Raw genomic sequence first — 17881 nt, 5'->3', positions numbered from 1 at the left:
CAAATGACTAATATCAGAAAAGAAAGAGAGGACATCACTATAGCTACCAAAGATATTAAAAGTATAATAAAGGAATATTATAAAGGAACAACTCTATGCTCACAAAACTTTTTTTGACTTATTTATTTAATTTATTTATTTTTGACTGTGTTGGGTCTTTGTTGCTGCGCATGGGCTATCTCTAGTTGTGGCGAGCAGGGGCTACTCTTCGTTGTGGTGCATGGGCTTCTCATTGCGGTGGCTTCTCTTGTTGCGGAACATAGGCTCTAGGCACACAGGCTTCAGTAGTTGTGGCACATGGGCTCAGTAGTTGCGGCGCACGGGCTTAGTTGCTCTGTGGCATGTGGGATCTTCCGGGACCAGGGCTTGAACCCATGTTTCCTGCATTGGTAGGCAGATTCCTAACCACTACACCACGAGTGAAGCCCCCTATCCTCACAAATTTGATAACCTAGATGAAATGGACAAATTCCCTGAAAGATACAATTTGCCAGAACTCACACAAGGAGAAATAGACACTCTGAATGGGCCTTTATCTATTAAAGAAATTGAGTCAACAATCAATACCCTTCCCAAACTGGGGGAGTTTCCTGGTGGCCTAGTAGTTAGGATTCTGGGCTTTCACTGCCGTGGCCTAGGTTCAATCCCTGGTCAGAGAACTGAGACCCCACAAGCCACGTGGCGTGGCCAAAAAACAAAACAAACAAACAAAAAACCCAGAAAGTAGGGAGTTCCCTGGTGGTCCAGTGGCTAAGACTCCACACTTCCAGTGCAGGGGGCGTGGATTCGATCCCTGGTCAGAGAACTAAGATCCCGCATGCCACGTGGTGTTGCCAAAAAAAATACAAAGAAAACTACAGACCCATATCGTTCATGAACATAAATGCAAAAAGCACCGACAAAACATCAGTACCTCAAACCTAACAATGTATAAAAAGAATTATAAATCTTGACCAAGTGAGATTATCCCAGGTATACAAGGAGGTTCAACATTCAAAAATTAATGTAATCCATCCCATCAACAAGCTAAAAAAGAAAAAGCACACGATCATATCAACAGATGCAGAACAAGCGGCTGACAAAATCCAATACCCATTCATGACAAAAACTTTCAGTAAATTAGGAATAGAGGGAACTTCCTCAGTTTGACAGAGAATATCTACAAAAAAAACCCCTACAGCTGTGAAGTCAAAGACAAATATCCTATGATATCACTTACATGTGGAATCTAAAAAAAGCCTACAAATGTACTTATCTACACAACAGAAATAGAGTCACAGATGTAGAAAATAAACTTACGGTTACCAAGGGGTAAGGGGGAGAGGGATAAATTGGAAGATTGGGATTGACATATACACTCTACTATATATAAAATAGATAACTAACAAGGACCTATTGTATAGCACAGGGAAATCTACTCAATACTCTGGAATGGACTATATGGGAAAAGAATCTTAAAAAGAGTAGGTATATGTATAACTGATTCACTTTGCTGTACACCTGAAATTAACACAACATTGTAAATCAACTATATTCCAAAAAAATTTTTTTAAAAAACCCTACGGCTAACATCATACTTCATGGTGATCAGACTTGGCTTTCTCACTAAGATCAGATTCTAACTAAAGACAACCCCTCTCACCACTGCTTTTCAGCATTGTACGCAAGTCCTAGCTAATGTAAGAGCACAAGAATATAAAATAAAAAGGTATACGGATTGTGAAGGAAAACATAAAACTGTCATTGTCTGCAGATGACATAATTGTCTTCGTAGAAAGAATCAACAAAAAACTCCTGGAACTAAAAAGTGATTATAGCAAGATTGCAGAATACAAGGTTAATGTACAAAAGTCAATTGCTTTCCTATATACCAGCCATGAACAAGCGGGTTTTGAAATTAAAAACAAAATACCATTTGCATTAGCACCAAAAAAATAAAAAGAAGTGCTTCGGTATAAAACTAACAAAATATGTACAAGAGCTATATGAGGAAAACTAAAAACTCTGAGGAACAAAAATCTAAGAACAGGGAGTTCTTCCACTGTCACTGGCCCAGGTTCAATCCCTGGTTGGGGAACTGAGACCCCGCAAGCTGCCTGGCATAGCAAAAAAAAAAAAAAAAATCAAAGAACTCTATAGGGAGAGCTATTCCGTTTTTACAGATTGGATTACGGAATCTGGTCAAATTATCAATTCTTTCCAACTTGACTGAAAGATTCATTGCAATCCCAATCAAAATCCCAGCAATTTACTTTGTGGATATTTTCAAACTGACTCCAAACTTCATGAGAAGAGAGAAAAGACCCAGTATAGCCAATTCAATATTGAAGGAGATAAATAAGTCAGAAGACTAACATTACCTGACTTCAAGACTTAGTATAAGGCTACACTAATCATGACAGTGTGGTATTGGCAAAAGAACAGACAAATAGGGTGATGGAAAAGAACAGACAACCCAGAAATAGACTCACATAAATACATCACCTGATTTTTGACAAAGGATCAAAGGCAATATAATGGAAAAAAGACAGTGTTTTTAACAACTGGTGCTGAAACAACTGGACATCCACAGGCAGAAAAAAAAATTAATCTAGACACAGACCTTACACCCTTCACAAAAATTAACTCAAAATGGATCATAGACCTCAATGTAAAACACAAAACTATAAAACTCCTAGAAGATAACATAAGAGAAAGTCCAAATGACCTTGAGTTTGGGGAAGACTTTTCAGATACAACACCAAAGGCACAATTCATGAAAGAAATCACTGATAAGCTGGACTTCATTAAAATTAAAATTTTCTGCTCTGCAATAGACAATGTCATGAGAATAAAAAGACATGCCACAGGGCTTCCCTGGTGGCACAGTGGTTGAGAGTCCGCCTGCCGATGCAGGGGACACGGGTTCGTGCCCCGGTCCGGGAAGATCCCACATACCGTGGAGCGGCTGGGCCCGTGAGCCACGGCCGCTGAGCCTGCGCGTCCGGAGCCTGTGCTCCGCAACGGCCTGCTTACCGCAAAAAAAAAAAAAAAAAAAAAAAAAAAAAAAAGACATGCCACAGACTGCAAGAAAACATTTGCAAAAGACATATCTGATAAGGACTCTTATTCAAAATATAGAAGGAACTCTTAAAACTCAACGATAAGAAAACAAACAAACAAACAACCCGGTTATAAATTGGGCCAATGGCTTTAATGGACTCCTCACTAAAGGAAATACAGAGATGGCAAACGAACATATGAAAAGACGCTCCACATCGTATGTCATCAGAGAAATGTAAACAAAGACAACAATGAGCTACCACTACACACCTGTTAGAAAGGCCAAAATTCCAAACACTGACATCAGATGCTGGTGAGGATGTGGAGCAACAGGAACTCTCATTCACGGCTGGTGGGGATGTGAAATGCTGCAGCCACTTTGGAAGACAGTTTGGTGGTCTCTTATAAGACTAAACACACCCTTACCATACAATGCAGCAATCACACTACTTGTTATTTACCGAAAGAAGTTGAAAACTTATGTCCACACAAACATCTGCACACAGATGTTTATAGCAGCTTTATCAATAATGACCAAAACTTGGAAGCAACCAAGATATCCTTCATTAGGTAAATGTATAAATAATCTGGGGTAGATTCCAACAATTGAATATATTCAGTGCTAACAAGAAATGAACTATCTAGCCATGAAAAAACATGGAGGAGACTTAAGTGTGTATTACTAAGTATAAGAAGCCAGTCTGAAAAGCCTACATATTGTATGATTCCAAATATATGACATTCTTGAAAGGATAAAACTATGGATACAGTAAAAAGATCAGTACTATCAGGGGTTAGGGAAGATGGAGAGATGAATAAGTGAAGTACGGATGACTTTTAGGGCAGTGAAACTACTGTGTATGATACTGAAAAGGTGGATATGTAATTATAATTTGTCCAATTTGTCCTACAGAGTATACAACAGTACAAGTCAACCTAAGGTAAATTATGGACTTTGGATGATAATGATGTGTCAATGTAGGATCATTAGTTTTAACAAAGTACCACTTTAATGGGGAATGTTGATATTGGGGGAGCCTACAAAAGGTAGTAATTTTAGGGACTTTCCTGATGGTTCAGTGGCTAAGACTCTGTGCTCCCAGTGGAAGGGGCCTTGGTTCGATCCCTGGTCAGGGAACTAGATCTCACATGCTGCAACTAAGAGTTTGCATGTTGCAACTAATGATCCTGTGTGCTGCAGCTAAAAATATCCTGTGTGCTGCAACTAAGACCTGGTGTAGCCAAATAAATAAATTAATTAATTTTTTAAAAAATTCTGGGAAAAAAAAAGGTAGTAATTAAAAAAAAAAGAAAATGTTGTCAGTGACCAGACTATGAAAAGCCTTATAAACCTTTAAGGAGACTGGATCTTATCCTAACAGCATTAGGAAATGGCTGGTGAATGTTGTATTAGTTTCCTATAACTTCTGTAACAAATTATCACAAACTGGGGACTTAAAACAAGAGGAATTTATCCTCTCATAGTTCTAGAGGCTAAAAGTCCAAAATCGGGACTTCCCCGGTGGCCCAGTGGGTAAGACTCCACGCTCCCAATGCAGGGGGCCCAGGTTTGATCCCCGGTTGGGGAACTAGATCCCGCATGCCGCAACGAATTTCCCGAGTGCAGCAACTAAGACACGGGGCAGCCAAAATAAATAAATTAATTAATTTAAAAAAATAAAAAAAGTCCAAAATCAAGGTGTCAGCAGTCCCCTGCTTCCTTTGAAAGCTCTAGGGGATTTTTTTTTTTTCCTCTTCTGTCTTCACCTGGCTCTAATGGTCCTTGGCTGTGTCTGCCAAGGAATCCCTCCAATCTCTGCTTCTATCTTCACAGGGCCTTCTTCTCTGTGTATAAGGAGACTGGTCATTGGATTTAGGGCCCACCCAGCTAATCCAGGATGATCTCCTGGATTAAGTTAAGATCCTTAACTTAGTTATATCTGCAAAGACCTCTTTTGCCAATAGGGTCACATTCACAGATTCCAGGGATTAGAACATGGACATAGCTTTTGGGGGACCACCATTCAACCTACTGCGATATTAAACTACGTAACACACATCCGTAGGGTTGCTGAGTTAGTTAAGACTCTTTAAGTGATGTTTGAAACCTCCTCTGGCTAAACCAAGCAAAGAAAGGGGGTAGGGGAAAGAGGGTTACTGGAATATTACTGGGAAGGTCACAAAATTGAAGAAAAGTGAACAAGCTGGCCTTAGAGAGGCCCAGGGCAGCGCCAAGGATCTCATCAGTGAGAATTCATGAATTATGCTTTAGATCAGGCATTGGCAAGCATTATTTTCTATGAATGACCATGGTCTATGTTAATATTTTCAGCTTTGCAGGCTATACAGTCTCTGTTGCAATTCCTCAACTCTACTGTTGTTTGTGAAAGCAGCCATAGAGAAGATGTAGGTGAACGAGTATGGCTGTTTTCCAATATTTATTCCATGTTCATTAACAAAATTTTCCAACTTGATTTTTAAAAACAGGAAACGGTCTGATTAGTCTACTGCAAGCCATATGTCCACAGTACTGTGATAGAGGCACCCACCAAGACCAGATGAAATGCAGTTGTTGCCCACAGGAAAATCAAGATGCCCCTACCAAAAAGAGAGGGGAAGATACTTCCCAGTATCCTTGTATCTGGATCAGCAAATGAGTGTAGGGATGTGCCAGGCATGGAGGACCCCATAAGAGTGAGAACCACCATAGTTGCAGCTCTCATGAGGCTCACAGTCAAACTGAGATGTACACCAATCAAAGATGTATACCGTGAGTGTACAGTAATAACTGAGACACACACTCCAAAGGAGAGAACATAGGTTGACATTAGGGTTTCTCAACCTCAGCACTGTTGACATTTGGGACTGGATAATTCTTTGTTTTGGGGGCTGTCCTGTGCCTTGTAGGATGTCAAGTAGTGCCTTGGACTATATCCACTAGATGCCAGGATCAAGCCCCACCCTACCTTTCAGTTGTGACAACTAAAAATATCTCAAGACACTACCAAATGTCCCCTCAGTCCCCTCAGAAGGGCATAATTGCTCCTGGTAGAGAACCACTGGTCTACAAGGAAATGCGGTAGGGCAACCTACCTTCTTCTGGCGAATCAGGAGGGCTACTCCAGGGGAATGATGTATGAGTTGAGGTCTGAAGCGTGAATAAAAGTCACCTAAACAAAGGAGAGGAGACAATCACAAACCAGATGAGACAACAGCAAATGCAAAGGTGTCTGTGGCTGGAGAGAGCATATGGCATGCTGAGGAATTCAAAGAAGCGTTACAAGAGTGGACCCGAGCATGTGTAGTTTGGAGTTTTGTGAAGCCACTGAGAGGTTTTAGCAGAGCAGTGACAGTAACATAGCTAAAACAAACAAAACGAGAGAGCTGAAAGCAACAAAAAAACAAAACACTTGTGGCAGTGGAACCAAAGAGAACAAGAGAAGATATTTGGGAGGCTATAGCTACAAACTTGGTGAGAGGTGAAGACAGAGAAAAGTAAAAAGATTCAATATTAGAGGCATTAGGTGATGGATTGGAAATGAGCTAAAGGGGACAAGTTTCAGATGTGACTTATAGGTTTCTGACTTGGGCAGAACTGGTGGTACCATCCACCAAGGTCAAGAGCATAGAAAAAGGACCAGGGATGGGTAAGGATGGGTGAGGGAGCCAATGATATCAACCTTGCACAGGTTGCGTCTGAAATGCCTTCAAGACAGACAAGGGGAATTGTTGATTGGGAGGTGGCTATAAAGACCTTGAGCCCAGAGGAGAAATCACGGCTGGGGGAGATATACTTGGGAGTCCTCAGGACAAAATGATCATTAAATCTGTGGGTGCAAATATAGAGTGAGAGAGAAGGTCTAGAACCAAGCCCTAAGATCTCCAACATTTAATGGCCAAGAGGAGGAGACAGCACTGGCGAGAGAGACCAGAGGCCAAGGAGTGAGACAGAAGGGCAGCCAGCGGAGCGTGGGGAAGCGTGTGTCCTATGAAGGAAGGCATGGTCAACAATATCAAAGGCTGATGATGTCAGAGAAGAGGCAAAAGACTGAGAATGGACCCCTGGTCAGTGACCTTGGAGGCCTGGGTGACCTCAGCAAGAGCCTTTCCGTGAGTGATGAGAGTAAAAGCCAGACTGGAGGTGACTGAGGAATGAAGGGGAGGTGAGCCAGTGTAGACTTCGCTGGGGAGGAAAGAGAGGTGGAGAGAGAGATTAGTGCTGGGGCTGCTGGTGGGAATGTACTGGGGCAGCCTCAATGGAGAACAGTATGGAGGTTCCTCAGAAAACTAGAAATAGAACTGCCATGTGACCCAGCAATTCCACTCCTGGGTAGAGATCCAAAAAAAACCAAAAACACTAATTCAGAAAGATATTAATACATGCACCTCAGTGTTCACAGCAGCATTATTTACAATAGCCAAGATATGGAAGCAACCTAAGTGTCCATCAACAGATGAATGGATAAAGATGACATGGTATATATATATGTGTGTGTGTGTGTGTGTGTGTGTGTGTGTGTGTAATGCAATACTACTCAGCCATAAAAAAGAACAAAAATTCTGGTGGGGGGAGATAAATTAGGAGTTTGGGATTAACAGATACACACTACTATATATAAAATAGATATACAACAAGGACCTACAGTTTGCACGGGGAACTACATTCAATATCTTGTAATAACCTATAATGGAAAAGAACCTGAAAATGAATATAGATCTATCTATCTAGATATGTATATTCTTTATATATATATGTATAAATATATACATCCCGTTGCTGTATGCTTGAAACTAACACACCATTGTAAATTAACTATACTTCAATTTAAAACTATTTTTTGAAAAAGGACAGAATTTTGCCATTTGCAGCAACATGGTTGGATTTGGAGGGTGTTATGCTAAGTGAAATAAGTCACACAGAGAAAAGACAAATACTGTATATCACTTATATGGTGAATCTGAAAAATACAACAAACTTTCGAATATAACAAAAAAGAAGCAGACTCACAGACACAGAGGACAAACTAGTGGTTCCCTGTGGGGAGAGGGAAGTGGGGAAGGGCAATATAGAGGTAGAGATTTAAGTCGTACAAACTATCATGTATAAAATAAGCTACAAGGATGTATTGTACAACACAGGGAATACAGCCAATATTCTATAATAACCATAAATGGAGTATAACTTTAAAAAATTGTATATAAATAAAGTTAAGTGCTGAAGTTGGGTGAGGCTGGGGAGGGTTGGGGAGTTCAAGTCGTGGGTGTTGGGGCATTTAGAAATGTCAGTGGGAAGGATCCAGCTGAGAGGCAGAAAATGATCATGAAGAAGGGAGGGGTACGGTGGATGGTGTGAGACCTCTGAGAAGGAAGGAGGCCATGGAACCCAAAGTTCTGCTGGAGGAATTCTTGTGAGACATGGGAGCTCCCTCTCGGATAACAGGTGAAAGGAGAGAACAATAGTGAGGCTGGCCTGGTTGGCAGGAAGTTAATGAGAAGAAAAGGATGGGCAGACAGGGGTGGAATACAGTGGACCCATTTTGAGGAATGGCTACTCAGTCTCTTTTTTTCCCCCTCTGGAAATTGCCCCTTCTTCAGGTCTACATGGGAAACAAAAATGGCGGAAAGCTGAATGCCACTTTGTCCAACACAATACTGTCCCCTGGCCACTTTTGATTAGTCCAGGAATAGACACTGCATGCAAACTGGGTCAATCAGAATCCCTGTAAACATGGTGGGACCCTGGCAGCCAGTTTGCATCATACCATAACCCTCTCTTGGCCCAGGCAAAATAATTTTCTTGATTCACGGATAGACACCTCATCCAGTCCATGAAATTGGACGTGAAGCTAGGATATTCAGTCTTATCCCGGACAAATTTTTGCATAGTGGGGATGGAAATTTAGGAGATTTTGATGGTTGCAGTTTCTCATATGTAATGCATAGGGCATGGAAATGCATACGGCATTATTTTGTTGAGAGGGAGATCGAAGCAGAGGCAGAGGAGAAGCATTTATGAGAAGGAGGGTCCTGAGAGCTCTCCAGACCCTAGTTCCAGTCTTTCCCTGCCTATATGTTCTTGCTTCCACAAGACTTCTCATAGCCTTATGATAAATTCCCTCTCTTTCTTAAGCTACCTTCTAGTTCTTGCATCCAAGTGTCCTTACCAATTCAGCAGGGGAGTAACAAGTTGAAAATTTTATTTGAAGGAGTCCCTGAGCCATTTAGTCATGTGTATCCATAAGATTAGGGAAAACTCAAATAGCGTGAAATTATGAATAATTCATTTCCGCCAACAAAGCTGAATGTAATGGTAATATACCTTGACATGATAATATTAAGAATAAAATAACTGGGCTTTTTCTAAAAGTTTCTTAGGCTCTTAGGGTACATTTGATCATAAGGAGGCACTCGTTCAAGCTAAGTCAAGCAAAAAGAGGAATTCATTGGAAGGACACAGAGATGGGGACCTCATAGCAGCAATGGTTGCAAGTACAGCTGGTACTCATGAAGAATCGGGGCTGGTCCATCAGAAGTAGAGCGTACTGTCTCTCAGGAGCCAAAGCCACTAGCTGGATCCCTCACCTCTGCAGTTCCCCTGTATCTGATTCCCCAGCTCTAGCCCTACACCACCTCTTGCCTGCAGCAACCAACACCCTTGAACTAGTGTCTCTGGTCCTAGTTCCAACACCTGGAAAACAGAATTAATGGCCCCATCTTGGGGCGTGTCTACTCCACTCCAATCTACCGTGGACAGGTGAAATTGGGGCTAACACAGAAGCTGCCACTGTCCCTTCAGAAAGGGCTAGGGGGATGAGCAGTTCTCAGCGAGGGCATGAGCTGGGCCGTTCCCCCAAGAGGGACCCTCTGCACCCACATGCAGCACGTGGCAGCACCCACGTGCAGAAACTCTAGGGGCTGCCGTGCCCAAGTCTCCCTTCAGAGCGACACTTCTCGGGGTGCTTTTGTCCAGAGAAGCTGCCTTACTTTCTGTTGTGTGACCCTCGCTCCCAAACCACACCTGATTGGAGCAAAAGGTGGTCCCTGTGATGGTCAGGACAGTGGTAAGAAATTCAAACGACCCGAAGCAAAAGAGACAAAGGGCAACTGGGAGGAAATTAACAAGCTCACTCAATGAGGAAGGACAGAAGTCATGGTGGCCTTGAGGACGAGTGGACCCAGGGACTCGGGGTACTCTGTCTGGACCTCTGTCTCTCCACCTGTCCCTTTTGCTTCTTCCTATGGGGTGTTTTCATTCTTACCTACGGCAGACGTCATCTGTGTTCACACAGGGAGCATGGTAGCTGGTTGCACCAGCCCCACAACTAAGAAATAGCAGCCTTTCTCCAATTTGAGCTTGAAAAATCTTCCATAAGGACCCACTGTAGTGTACACCACATTCTGTTTATCCAGCCATCCATCAGTGGACACTTGGGCTGCATGCACTTCTATTCTTTACTATTGTGAATAACGCTGCTATGAACATGAGTGTACAAATATCTCTTTGAGACCCTGTTTTCAATTCTTTCAGATATATACTCAGAAGTGGAACTGCTGAATCATATGGTAATTCTATTTTTAATTTTTTGAGGAACTGCCATACTGTTTTCCATACTGTGCTCCATTTGACAATCCTACTTTTGCTGACTTTTTTTGTCCAGTAGTCCATCAATTGTCAAGAGTGAGGTACTGAATTTTCCAACAATTGTTGTCAAATTGTCTATTTTTCCTTTCAATTCAGTCGATCTTTCCTTCACTCACTTTGGGTTAACCAACAGAGGTTGTACATATATACATTTATAATTGTTATATCTAACTCTTCTATTGACCCATTTATCATTATGATTTACCTTTAAGTCTTAAAGTCTCTTTGTCTGATATAGATAAAGAAACGCTAGCTCTCTTATGGTTGCTGTTTGCATGGTGTATTTTTTTTCTATCCTTTTGCTTTCAACCTATTTGCGTCTTCGAATCTAGGGTGTTTCTGTTAAAGACAGCACACAGCTGGGTCTGACGTTTTGATCCAGTCTGACAGTCCCTGTCTTTTGAAGTTTTTAGTCTTTGCACATTTAATGACATTCCTGATATGACTGGATTTATGCCTATAATTTTGCTATTTGTTTTCTGTTTGTCTTATGTCTCTTTTGTTCTCCTTTACTGGGTATTTGACATTAAATATGTTTTCATAAACCACTTGAATTTATCTGTTGATTTTTTCTACGTTTTAAAAGTTATTTTATTAGTGATTGCTATGAGGGATTACAATATGCATCTTAATTTAGCACAATCTGCTTCAAAATAATATCAACTTAATTTCAGTAAAATCTGGAAACTTTGCTCCATTATGGTCTCATCCCCCCCACCAATCCTTTGTGCTATTACAAACCCAACCATACAGTGTTACAATTATCACTTTGTCCAATCTTATATATTTTTTAAAAGGCAAGAGAAGAAATGGGACTTCCCTGGTGGTGCAGTGGTTAAGAATCCACCTTCCAATGCAGGGGACACGGGTTTGATCCCTGGTCTGGGAAGATCCCATATGCCGCGGAGCAACTAAGTCCGTGTGCCACAAGTACTGAGCCTGCATGCCACAACTACTGAAGCCCGCGCGCTTAGAGCCCGTGCTCCGCAACAAAGAGAAGCCACCACAATGAGAAGCCTGCATACCGCAACAAAGAGTAGCCCCTGCTCGCTGCAACTAGAGAAAGCCCGTGCACAGCAACGAAGACCCAATGCAGCCAAAAAAAAAAAAGGCAAGAGAAGAAATGGAATCTACTTACAGAATCTTTTATATTTACCATTTCTGGTATTCTTCATTTCTTCTTGTGAATTCAAATCACTGCCTAGCATCGATTTCAGGTTGAAAAACTTCCTTTAGTATTTCTCGTAAGGCAGGTCTGCTAGCAACAAATTCTTCAGTCTTTGTTTATCTGAAAATGCATATATTTCACCTTCATTTTTTATATTTGCTAGACTGAGAATTCTTGCTTGACAGTGTGTCTTATGTCAGCATTTCAAGTATGTCATTCTGCTGCCTTTGGTCTCCATTATTTCTAAAGAGAAGTCAGTCGTGAATCGTATTCCCCTTGTTGCTTTCAAGCGTAGGAGCATACATGGGCAAAAATGTCAGAGATTCACGGTGTTCTCACCTGAAGCTTGGTCATGTTCATTAAGAAACGCTTCTCAGGTTGTTGAATGCCTTCGGTCAGCTTGCACAAGGCTGCAGTGACTATTTTTGACAGTGTTGTCCAGCTTTGGGGGACAGGATTTGTTGATCCCACTCTGTCATCATGCCAGATGTGAGAAAATGGTTTGTCTTTCTTTCAGGTGAAATGGAAGCCGCTGAGGGGTATCAAACAGAGGAGGGACATAATCTGATTTTAAAAGATCACTCTGGGTACTTGCATTCATTAATTTTTGCTTCATAAGAAATTACCCCAAATGTATTGGCTTAAAGCGACACACATTTATTATCTCATTGTTTCTATAGGTCAGAAACTGGGAAGCAGCATAGCTTGGTGTTTCTGATTGAAGGTCTCTCGCAAGGCTGCAGTCAAGATGTCAGCTGGGGTTTGAATGGGAGGGGGAGACACACTTCCAAGTTCACTTTCTTGGCTGGTGTAGGATGCCTTAGTTCTTCACCACGTGGTTCTCTCCATAGGTCTGCCCACACCTTGGTGTCGATCTTCCTCCAAAGCAAGTGACCCAAGGGACAGTGTGACCAAGATGGAAGTCACAGTGTCCTTTTATGACCTACTCTGTGAATCTCACCCTGTCCCTGCTTTATTCCATTCATTAGAATGAAATAGCTACATTCAGCCCACACTCAAGAAGACAGAAAACTAAGCCCCACCTCTTGAAGACAGGAGTGTTCAAACACTTTGTGGTGGCCAGTGAGTCACTTTGGAGAAGCAGAAAGGAAGTTAAGGGATGAAAACTGTATACCGTCTAAATCGTACACACCATTGCTAGATCATTCTCATCAGATTAAAGTTTGTTCATGGGATACTCCTGGTCAAAAACTATCATAGTTTTCCATTGCCTATATCCCACAGGAGGAAGGTTAAACTCTTCAGCATGTAATTCAAGGCATTCCACGATCTCACCCTATTTCCCATCCTTCTCTCCCACGGCCCTTTTCTTTCCTATGATCAACCAAACGGAGCCATTCCTTACTTCTCACACCTTCCCTCCTGGTCCTTCCCCTTCAAATGCCCTTCCCTCTAATCTCAACGTGCTCAAATTCTGCCTACCCCTTTAGTATCTGCTCAAAAGCATTTCTCCCAAGAAACAGTGCCTAACCATCTCAGTCAGAAGTGAAATAAAATGGGCAGGAGGGAAAAAGAAATAAAATAAAATGTCGTTATGATCTCACTTATATGTGGAATCTAAAAAAATGATACAAGTGAACTTATTCACAAAACAGAAACAGACTCACAGACATAGAAAATAAACTTATGGTTACTAGAGGGGAAGCGGGGGAGGGATAAATTAGGAGTTTGGGATTAACATATACACACTGCTATACGTAAAATAGATAGTCAACAAGGACCTACTGTATAGCACAGGGAACCCTACTCAATATTCTGTAATAACCTACATGGGAAGAGAATCTGAAAAAGAATAGATGTATGTATATGTATAACTGAATCACTTTGCTGTACACCTGAAACTAACACAATATTGTAAATCAACTATACTCCAATATAAAATAAAAAATGTTTTTAAATTAAAAAGTAAAAGAAATATGAACATAAAAAAAGAAATAAAATCTTCCTTTTCTGATTTCAGGAAAACTTTATCAGCACTTCTGTCACAGCCAATGTCATTTTCACCTTCATATTTAAATGATCTCTCTCCTTAGTGAATTTTCAGCTTCTTGATGGCATGGGTCATAGTCACCTTGGTCACCTTGCTCCCTCTGTGGTATGTAACCTTGCATCTAGAAGTTCAGTAAGTATTTGTTCATTTTACTTGCATCATAAGGATACAAATTATAGCCAAAAAATAGGGGAGTTTTGCAATCTTTGGATTTTTTTCCTTTATGATAAAGTGATTCAGCAAAATTAAAAAAGAAAAAACTCTGTGGATGTTTGGAGAAAAGACTGAGAAAGGCTCCTGCAGTGTCTAGGTGAGAATTAGTGGAAACCTGGACCAAGACGGTGGCAATGGAGATGGGGAGAAGTGGAGAGACGTGAGGTGTGTTTTTAAAGTGGGACTGATACAGGATTTGCCTTTGGATTGGATGGGGGAGGGGAAAGAAGTTAAGGATGACTTGCAGGTGTTTGGTATTGGTACCTGGAGCTGGTGGCCCCATTTCCTGAGAGGGGAAGAAGGCAGAAGCACCACGTTTGGGGTGCTAATGGAGATGTTGGGATGCCCATGGAGAAGCCTAAGGGTGAGGTCAAGGGGCAGTTGGGTCGGTAGATACACGAGTCCGGAGATGAGAGCAGACACGAGGGCTGCAGGTACAAATTTGAGTTCTCAGCATAGAGATGGCTTTAAAGATGGGGGTGAATGAGATCCCCTAGGGAGAGAGTGGGGAAGGGAAGAGTCCAGGCCTGAGTCCCGAGGCTCTGCAGTGTCTAGAGAACAAGTAGAGGGACAAGAGGGGAAGGAGTCTGAGACAGAACAGCTGAGCAAGGAGGAGGAAAACCAAGAAAGCGTGGGGCTGCCGATGCCGAGGAAGGACAGTGTTTCAAGAAGCCCAGAGCTGGGCTTCCCTGGTGGCACAGTGGTTGAGAGTCCGCCTGCCGATGCAGGGGACACAGGTTCGTGCCCCGGTCCGGGAAGATCCCACATGCCGCAGAGCGGCTGGGCCCGTGAGCCATGGCCGCTGAGCCTGCGCGTCCGGAGCCTGTGCTCCGCAATGGGAGAGGCCACGACAGTGAGAGGCCCGCGTACCGCAAAAAAAAAAAAAAAAAAAAAAAGAAGGCCAGAGCTGCCTGTGCATTTACTCTCGACAGATCAAACAGACTGAAGACCCAGCGGTGTTCTTTGGGTACAAAAGAAATGTTAACATTGGCAAGTGTAGTTCAGTGGCATGAAGGAGACGGAAGACAGAGAGGAGTGGGCTGAAGCACGACTAGAAACTACCTATATGATGAGGAATTTAAATATTGGTGTGTTTATTATACACTCACCGGATAAGACCCTTCAGATTCTATCTGTCCAGCCTCCTAAGCCTCTCCCAAATGTACTCACTTCATCCCCACACCTGCCTCAGTCTCAGTTACCATCAAGTCTCACCTGGATGTCTCATCCACAGCATCCTAACTGGTCTCCCAACCTCCACTTTGCACCCTTCAAACCCTTTCTTTATGGCGGCCAGAATGACCTTCCGAAGACCCTACATCTGACATGTCACTCTTGTGTTTAGAAGCTTTCAACGCTACCCATTACCCCAGGGATAAAGTCCAAACCACTTGTAAGTTTCTAGGGCATATGGTTCCTGCTTGGATCTCTGTCTCTCTGTCTCTCCCTCCCCATTTCATCTTTGCTCTCCAGTCATTTTCTTTCACTGTCATCTTGGATTTTCTCTACTGTGCCCTCTTTGTATTGTTGTCCTCCAGGTTCAAGTCTGAAGTCTCAGATTAAACATCATTTCCCTAGAAAGGCTTCCCTTGACCTCTCTCTCTGAGGTCAAGCCCTCTCCTCTCCGCACTTCCCCTATCATCAGAGACATTTCTTTTCTCTTTTCTGCCATCAGCACTAGATAAACAGCGTCTATGGTTTACAGCCCATAACCCCGAGTAGGCACCCAGTAAGTATTTCTTGAATGGATTAAGTGAAACCAACTTCTCATTTCCAAGGAAATTCTCCACCAGAATTTTTCTGAAATAGGAAAATATCTTAAAAGACTTTAGAGTCCTTGTTTTCAGTAATGCAAGCTAATTTGGACATTTTAGATGAGGCTTTTCAAAAACAACAGGTCAATGATATCTCAGGAGGCAAGACCTATAGATTGAATTATTCTCAATCATTGCTACTTACAGACGGAATGTAATGCTTTCACTAGGGATTGTTTGTTAATCCATTTAATAATAAGTAACTTTTTGGTTGAGAGAGAGGTGAGTTAAATAATCCCTGATTCCATAGAAGCAATTAGTTATACATACATTAATTTGCCTGCTTTCAATTCAGGTACTGTTAAAAAAAATTCCAAGAGGAAAAGTAGTGGGAGTTTAACAGCCATCCATTCTTTGCAACATTTTCAGAAAGCAAATGAAAATGAACCCTGAAACAAGCCAACAGCAGGGACACTCATTAACTTAATACACTTTAATCTCGTGAACAGAAGCTGGAGCCGAGTCACTTAATCCAGAGCCGCGGACTCCCACCTCTGGACACCTGCAAGACATCCAGGCATGGGTGTTCCCATGGCACCTCCAATCAGCACGACCCAATCTGAACTCATTATCGAACTCATTAGGGTCCCGTGCAGAAACCAGCCCGCCCCCTGGGCTCTCCGTCTCCGTGGTGCTCCACCCCTGGCACACAGGCTGCAAGTCTCAGGAACATCTTCCCGGGCTGTCTCCCTAGCCATCCCCAAGTCTGCTGCATCCTCAGGACTTAACCTCAATCTCGCAGCAGCCGCCCCGGCCCCTTCTTAGCCCCCGTTAACTCTCACTGAGGCCTCTTAACTTGCATTCCCAACTCCAAGTTCCCTCATCCTTATCATAATGACTAATACTTGCTGAGCACCTACTGTGTGCAAGCTCCACGCTTGGTGCTCTACATATGTTAATGCATTACATCTTTCCGAAGAGTCCTCAGTGAAAAACCCAACTCCCCACCACCACCTCCCCAAGCCTACCTCTCCCACTTCATCCAGGATTCTCGCTGGCCTGCCAGGTGCCAGTCTCAGTGGCCTTTGGGTTCCAAGGACACACGCCCAGCCTCTGTCCAGCAGCTCTGTTCTCCTGGTGTTCTCTCCTTGGTCCGGCTTGCTTTGCTCCTTTTGCCATATGGCTCTCAGCTCAAATATAAGTTTCTTAGAGACTGCCAAAGTTGGGCTCTCCTATTATCACAGAATACCAACCGGCACTTGTCACGCTCTGTTATTGTCTCATTTGTTTGTTCCCTCAAGTGAATACAGGCTCCCCCAGGGCGAGGGTGATGTTCAATTTGTTCACCAATGAGCTCCAGGAGTAGCATAGTGCCAGGCACTTAGGGACACACAATAAGCAGTAGTCAGATGAGGAAAGAAGGGATGCATGAAAGCACAGTGCTGATGAGCCCTCTGTAAGTGGTGGCTGCGATCTATATATCTATACCTGTATATACATATATATTCTTTTTCAGATCCAGAATATATATATACTTTTTCAGATTCTTTTCCATTATAGGTTATTACAAGATATTGAATATAGTTCCCTGTGCTGTACAGTAGTAGGTCCTTGTTGGTTATCTATTTTATATACAGTGGTGTGTATCTGTTAATCCCAACTCCTAATTTATTCCTCCCCCTTCCCTTTTGGTAACCATAAGTTTGTTTTCCATGTCTGTGAGTCTATTTTTTTTTTTTTGTAAATAAGTTCATTTGTATTATTATTTTAGATTCCACATATAAGTGATATCATAAACCCCGTGCCCAATAAGTTGGCCCTGCCCTTGTGCCCAGGTGTCAGATGAGGAAACTGATGCTCAGAGGACCAAAATTCCCAGTGAAAAAGACCCAGAGCTGGCACCGGAAACCAGGCCACGTGTGAGTCTAGTTCCAAACTTCTATCCCGATCCAATATCCCTGGGGCCCAAACAGGTTGCGCTTCTGGATCAGTACGGGTGGTTCCCTCTGCCGCGTGCAGGCTGCCCTCTGCGCCCCACCCCTCCGCGCCGG

The 17881-nt window shown here is 42.6% G+C and overlaps 1 long non-coding RNA gene across 1 annotated transcript in view; it reads right to left on the bottom strand.

The window, feature by feature from the left end:
* Nucleotides 1-17873, bottom strand: part of LOC117197655 (uncharacterized) — a 98913-nt gene extending 81040 nt beyond the window's left edge. The window contains exons 1-2 of the long non-coding RNA XR_004478396.2: nucleotides 11841-17873; nucleotides 6136-6212 (exon numbers count right to left, since the gene is read on the bottom strand). This is a non-coding gene — a long non-coding RNA (uncharacterized LOC117197655). The remainder of the gene's footprint in view (nucleotides 1-6135; nucleotides 6213-11840) is intronic.
* Between the last annotated feature and the right edge of the window lie 8 nt (nucleotides 17874-17881).

The sequence above is a fragment of the Orcinus orca genome, chromosome 16 (genome assembly GCF_937001465.1).
Source record: "Orcinus orca chromosome 16, mOrcOrc1.1, whole genome shotgun sequence".
NCBI classification, from domain to species: Eukaryota; Metazoa; Chordata; class Mammalia; order Artiodactyla; family Delphinidae; genus Orcinus; species Orcinus orca.
This window is presented reverse-complemented; position numbering and strand designations above follow the sequence as displayed.